Here is a 6,982-nt window from a genome sequence, read left to right on the forward strand (position 1 = left end):
CAGTCATGAAAAATACTGAAGCATTTCACAGTTTTCTTTGTACTCCATAGTGCTTCGTGATCAGTGAATTCAAATAAGTATTTGTACCACCAATTTCTAAGTTGTTTAGGAGTTATATTTAAGGGTCCTTCTTAAGTTAAGAGCAGGAAGAAAAGCTTTTTCTTCCCTTACACTTTTTTCTTGTTTGGAATTTGCTCCTAAAATGCTGTGAGGAGCCAAAATTTGTGAAGTTAGGTTACTTCTAAGTACTTCAGCTGGTAATATTCTTTAACCTATAGCAACTGCCACAGCGCACATGGCTCGTACATATACTCCCTCGTACTCTCTCTCTAGCTTTTCACCACGCTTATCACGAAGATGGGGGAAAAAAGTGGAAGATAGATAGAAAATTAATAATGAATTAGATTTTTAAGAAGCCTTCTAGATACGTTCTGTGAAACATGGCAGATAGCTGGGGGTGAGGAGAAGGTGGCAGACCACAGACAGGATATAACTTTATTTTGAATAGAGTTTGTCTTGCGTACAAACTAAATCCCCCCCTCCCCAAGTAGTACAGAGATAAAACGCTGCCAAAAAAAGAAAGCGATCGAGGCAAACGCAATAGTGGTGTTTTCAAATTTGTGAAAATGAGCCTGGTTCTCACTCTTTGCACACATAGCCTTCACTCATCTAGACACAGGGGGTATAAGGACTCCTCTTTGGCATCAGCCCCACAAAACACCTCCATCTTAAGTCCTGTCGTGAATTCAACCCATCTGGCACTCTCCAGCAAGCAACCAGTTTTTTTGTTCCTGCTTAGCAGGTCCCCTCCGTAAGTGGCCTCACCCTGCCTGCATTCACCCTTTCTTCCCAGGGCCGCCTCATCCAGGGCAAGACCCCTCGATTTTTGCTGCCCCGTGGCAGAACTTTGTCCATTTCTGGAGTGCCACTTTCTCTTGCAGTGGACGTCTTGTTCCCCCCGAAGCACGCACCACTGAGGCTTCTCTCAGGAGTCCTGGTACCTTCGTTACTAAAAAAGCTGCCCCCTGCTCCTAGCAGCACCCTTCCCTCTGCAGCCGCCGGCTCTCCCCTCCATGCCCCCTTCCCCGCTTGCTCCGCGGCTGGCTACACCCAGCCCGGCCCGGTGGCCCCAAGTTTTTTCCCGGATGCCCCATCTTTAGCATCGGTAGTTCCCTCCCCTCCCCCACTTCCCCTCCCCCGCCTTCCCAAGTCTCTGGGACTAATCATCTGGCTTTGCTGACATGCTCTGGTAGCTGTGCCTATCGGGCAACTCCCAGGATGCACTCTTCGCTCCTCCCTGGCACCCCCTCAGCCTTGCCCACCCTCCGCTGGTACTTCCCCAGCCCCCCCCCCCCTTTTTTTTCCTCTCCCCCCCCCCCTCCCCTCCCCCCCCCGGTTTGTGAGCGCTCCTCCCAGGCCCGGTCTTCCTCAGGCCAATTCCCCAGCGTCCCTCCGGGCCTTCCCCTCCCCCGCCGTGCCCGGGCCCTGCCGCCCCGTCCCCGCCGCCCGCGGGGCGCCCACACCCCGCACCCCGGGGGGCAGCCGTGCCCCACAGCACCCCACACACACACCCACCCACCGCTCCGCGACACCCCCCAGCGCAGCGACCCCCGCCCCACAGCCCCCCCCTCCCGCCTCTCCCCTCCCCTCCCCCCCACCTCCTCACTCGCCCCTTTCCCCTCAGCCCCTCGCCCCCTCGGGGTGTGCTCCCCCCCACCCCCTCTCCCCGAGCGGGCCCCCCCCTCCCCACCACCAGGTCCCCAGGGGCTGCGGGGGGTGGCGATGTCACTCACTCTCCTCAGCCCCCTCAGAGCCGCCTCCTCCTCCTCAGCGGGGCCCGGGCCGGACTGGGGCCGTGGGGGGAGGGGAGGCGGCTCCCTCAGGTGGCCACTGACAGGAGGCGGGAGGGAGGGAGGGAGGGAGGAGGGGGCTGCGCGCGCAGGGAGACCCGCCTCGCGCCGGGCTCCCTCCCTCCTTCCCCCCCCGCCCCCCCCCTTCGTGCCGCTCCGCGCGCTGCCGGCGGCGCGGGACTCCCGGGGTGGCGCGCGCGCCACCAACCGTCACCTCCCGGGGACGCCTTTCCCGCCCACCCCGGTTGCTAGGCAGATTTGGGTAAACTTGCCCCTCCGCTCGCCTCGCCCCGCCTCCCGCCCGGGCCTCCGGGGCTGTGCGGGCCGCGCCGCCTGCGCGGGGCTTTTCATTTTTTTTTTTTATTATTTTTTTGAGGGGTGTGTGTCGTGTGGGTTTTTATTTTTTTTTTTTAAAACGAAGTACGGATGACCGCGCCGCCCAATGAAAAGCTGGGGTTTCCCGCCCCACTAGCCAATGGCAGCCAGAGCCCGCCTTTGGCCCGCCCCCTTACTAAGCGGTGAGGAAAAGAGGCGGGGCGGCCTATTGATTGACGGGTGGGCTTGCCAATGAACCCTCCGCGGTCCTGGGTAGGTGGGAGAACGAAGGCCAATCCGCGGAGCAGCGCGCGGGGGGGCGTGGCCGGCGGTCGCGCTGCGCTGTGAGGAGCGGGGCTCGGCCACCCCCCCACGACCCGGGCTCCGCGGCGGGGCCGGCCCCCCCCTCCCCCCCTCCCCGGGGCCGGCACCGCGCCGAGGCCGACTGAGGTGATGCGCTGCCCGCGGGGAGGGGCCGGAGCCGCCGGCCGCGCTGAGAGGTCCCGGGCGGCCCTTATCCGGCCCGCGCAGGCCGGCGTGGGGCCTCAGATAGGGGCCGGTAGCGGGGTCGCCCATTCCGTGGGGCGGAGAGGAAGGGGGCAGGCGGGCCGCGCCTCTCCGGGGGCTCCGCGGCTGGGGGCTGGGCTGGCCGGGGGCTCCGCGGCCGGGGACAGGGCCCTGAGCTGGCCAAGGGGGGCAGGCACCGGGGCCGGCGGCAAGCCCCGGCAAGCCGGTCGGGGGCCGCGCCGCCCGCGGGAGAGGCCGCGGTTGCGGTGACTCATCCCCGCTTCCTCAGCCGATCTGGGTCAGGGGTGCGCAGACGCTTCCGCGCCAGCGGCCACACCTCCGCCGGGCCCTGGTACCGACCCTCCGCAGGAGCGGGCCAGGGGACGTTAACCCTTCTGCTGCGGGCAGCCCTGGCCACCCTCGGGGTCTTGGCATCAGCGCCGGGGGCGGGGGGATCATCTCAACCCACCTGGTGAAGCCAATGCGTGGAAGCGGGAACAAAGGAATTAATAAATTTAACTTGCCCTGTGAGACTCCCTGAACAAGTGTATTCATCCCAAAAAATGTCTTGTGAGCTGCCAGCTTGCAACCTGCCCTCGCTGTCTCTGACATAAGCCTCAGGACTTCTTATTCAGCATTTTTAGGCACCTGCGAGTGAGCTTGTTCTTAGAAGGAAAAAGAAATCTTGGGTGAAGCAAGTTTATAATCGAGGGTAAATAAAGTGACGGGAACTGCACTTTATAATGCCAGCGCCAGTCTTTCATCAGTTATTTTCCACGTGCAGCTTATTATAGGATTAGATGTAGCTTCATATCAGGCTTTTTAGGTGCTTGTTTCAAAAGAGTGAAAGATAATACTCATTATTTTCATTCATAATTGTTAATAAGCATAAATCTGTGTGCTTCCCACTTTACTAGGGAAGTCAGAAAGCACGTAATCGAGGCCTTTGCAAGAAAAGAGCAGGAGAAGCAAAGCTAGAATGCAGGCCTCATCCCTCCCGCTCCAGCACGCCAGCTCCCAGACCGTGTCCAGCCTGTGATCAGGAAAGTTCTGACATACTCAACTTTTCATAGCCACTTTCCACTCTAAAGATGCATGGGTTTTCTTAACCATTTTGTGCTCCATATTCTTTTTAAGACTGAGCACAAGTTCTCTGGTTATCAAGTACCTTCCTCCACCCTTTGTACAAGACAATTTTAGCTACAAGTAACTCAGGGTTATTAGCATGGCTTACAACCAGTTGTTATGCTGGTTAACGACTTCTCCCAAAGCACTAAAAGCCACTGGCTTTGCCTCAGGCCATTCAAAACTTTATGGTTAACTACTAAGGGCTCGATCCTTCTGAAGTGATGCTTTAATCCACGCAGAAACACACACAGATGCGTGCATCTCAACCTGCTTCACTTGCCGTGTCATCAGGAGAGTTTCAAAACAGGTCTAGCACAAGATGCATTTTATTACCTAGAAGCTAGGTAAAGTTATTTCCAGAAATATCTTCAACAACTTTTTTTCTCATCCTGGTTGCCCAGAATTTTACTGAGGTGCTAGCAAGCTTTGCCATCTGCAGAGGCAGTATCGAGTAGTCCTAGCAAATGTTGGAAGATGTCTTTTCTCTTTCACGTTTCAAACTAAGTGTTGATGTGAAGTAAGGCAAATAACCTGGCAAAAGAAAACTTAAAGTCACTTGTGCAGCAGGCTGGCATCTTTTGCTTTGTCAGCTCAAGCCTCTACATAGTAAAATGTAAAGATGATCCACTCTGGGTGCGTCTCCAGCTCTGTGAGGCAAGTACCAAGCTTTTGTACCTCTTGCTAATGTATTTTAGATGCATTTCACATGGAGTTTTGCCACTAGGTACATTCTCTGTGAGGACCTGCTTTGGAGGAGATGCCAGAGTCAGCCCCGACAGCAGACAAACACCACAGGACAGAGAGGAGGTGATGAGAGCTCAGTTTATGCCACATTTTTTCTGAGGAAGGAACTGTGGATAACCAGGGTAAGGAGACTGGAGCGCCAGCATAGCCGAGTCTTACTTTAGGCAGGAAGGGAGCCGCCATTTCGGTTAAAATTCTCATGTAGCGAGTAACTTGTTGGAACAGAACCTACTCGGCTTCTATGATGAAATTCAAGGGACTAGCTTAGCAACTCTGATGACGTTTTGGAAAGGGACAGTCTGCAGTTAAGTCTTAACATTTTTAGTTTCTTCAAAGTTTTACTTGCGGACAAATTAATTTGGCAGTTTTCTTCTTCCTTTTAAATTTAAGCTTAAAAACTTAAAAAGCCCCGCTAGAAAATTTTGGGATAAAAGACACAAAAAGCAATCTTCCATTAACCCAGATCCCATTTGTGAAGATCAAGTATAGCCAGCATCCTTCTTGACTGCACAGCTGCAGCAAAAAACCCTTCTGTCCTAGACCCAATAAGAAAAACTCCAGGTATTTGACCAGTCCACAAAAGTCTTTGTTTTATCCCAGACACCTGCAGGGTTCCAGCTGTCTCTGGAGCAGGCTCACAGCACCCTCAGCGTGCTAAGGTGAGCAGCCAGGTGGACATTTCAAGCAGGAAATTCCGGTTCACGTTGCAGGCAGGAGCCCTCGGCCTGACCGCAGGCACAGCAGCGATGATCTATCCCCGTTCCCCACGTGCCCCCTCCACCCCCGGCGCCCCCTGGCAGTCTTTTCATGTGCCAACGAGCACGCACCACACCGGCCCTGGCTCCCTGCCCTCCTGCCCCACCACCAAAATGGGGCCTTAAATGGATGGGGTAAGTCACTGTCGCCACCTAAAATGCGTCCTTGTAGGCAGGATTACCTGCGGATCAACCGAAGGAATTAGTATTCTACAAACTGCTAGAAGAAGTAAAATTAAACTTTATTTAAAAATTCTTCTAATATAGAAAACAAGCGGAAAACAAAGGCAACAAAGAAATGCCCCTGATTCCGTCTCATTACAGGAGTTACTGTATTTACAGCTTCAGGAAGGAGCACTGGCAGAAGGTACACATCCTGCTACTTACGTAGAACTACAAACACTGAACAATACATTGTACAAACCTGACATAACATTTAAAGGTTCACTGCAGGAAACAATTAAATACACTTGCTAAGACAGACAGTAGAAGAGCACAGACAGGTGTTCTTTCATCCTGATTTCTCCAAGTGTTCTGTACAGCCTAAACTACCGACACGATTTCCTTCTCACTCACTCCTTGCCACCGTGGCAAGAGCCGCCGTACATCATGGCAACTGATCTAATTCAGCGTGATTCAGGGAGGTCAGTAATCTCTAGAGTAAAGCAGGACATTACTGAACTCCTCTCGTAATTTTATGTTCTGGAGAATTTGGGAAAACTCAATAAAATTAAAGCAGTAAAGTAGCACGGAATCCATTGTGCTGAACTCCGTGTGTCCACAGGCAGCATAGCAACTTAAGGCCCTAACATTTTATCAATGTCAATTTTTGCTCGTGCTGTCACAGTGAGTGCATGTATGGGATGATGGGGAATGCAGGTCATGATTTTTTTTTTTTTTTAAATTCCCTAGCCACCAGATTGATCTAGATTTCATGTGTGCACGGGCCTTTCTGATGGTCGTACTGTAGGAAATGAAATACAACAGGCAAACACTTCTTCAGACTGCATTCTCTATACATATATAAGTTTTTACACTATCTACAAAACAGTGATTAGATGCTTCTGTGTAAGTTCTTGCTACTCATTTAAAAATACTAGAGAAAAAACTGTACAGTTCTCTAAATTACATCTTTAGAAGAATAATTTTTTTAGAAGTTCATAAAAGACTTCATGTTGTTTCTATAGAGAATTAAATGTTTGGACAAAAAAAGTTAGAAATATGTTGTTCAAATCAAGTTAGACAGACCAAGCACTTAACAGAACATTGTTTGTAAACTGTAAACTTCTAGTTTTCTGTTCAACTTTACATACGCATTCAAAAATTAGGAAGAACTTCAGTTATGAGGTCCTTGTTTTAATCTCTGCTACATACAAAAGATACTGAAAAGCAAAAACTATTAAATAATTTAATATACAAGTGTAATTAAAAAGCACTGTACATTGTAACAAATGTACATTGAATTTTTAGAGATAGAAAATCACCCAGTTATTTTCAAATTTACATGATTTGTGAAATTCTGTGATGGGAAGAGGACTCTGGAAGTGGAGCAGTGTTCTGGACTCCACGGGGCTGGGGGTGAGCGCAGCCAAGGTGAGGCTGGTTTGTCCCAGACAAGGAAACCCCAGGCTGTTCCTCCTGACATTTCAAGTTCAGCTCCCACATTTAGCAAATGCTTCCCAT

At 51.9% G+C, this 6,982-nt stretch overlaps 1 protein-coding gene and 1 long non-coding RNA gene across 2 annotated transcripts in view; one reads left to right on the plus strand and one right to left on the minus strand.

The window, feature by feature from the left end:
* GATAD2A (GATA zinc finger domain containing 2A) overlaps nt 1-1,904 on the minus strand; it is a 66,897-nt gene extending 64,993 nt beyond the window's left edge. The window contains exon 1 of the mRNA XM_080384010.1: nt 1,794-1,904. The gene's annotated coding sequence lies outside the window, so the exon portion shown is untranslated. The remainder of the gene's footprint in view (nt 1-1,793) is intronic.
* A 175-nt stretch (nt 1,905-2,079) lies between these two features.
* Nucleotides 2,080-6,203, plus strand: LOC308062481. Its single transcript, XR_013927599.1, has 2 exons — nt 2,080-2,615; nt 4,496-6,203. It is a non-coding gene; the product is annotated as an uncharacterized lncRNA (long non-coding RNA).
* The last annotated feature ends 779 nt before the right edge of the window (nt 6,204-6,982 follow it).

The sequence above is a fragment of the Falco punctatus genome, assembly GCF_963210335.1.
Source record: "Falco punctatus genome assembly, chromosome: 4".
NCBI lineage: Eukaryota > Metazoa > Chordata > Aves > Falconiformes > Falconidae > Falco > Falco punctatus.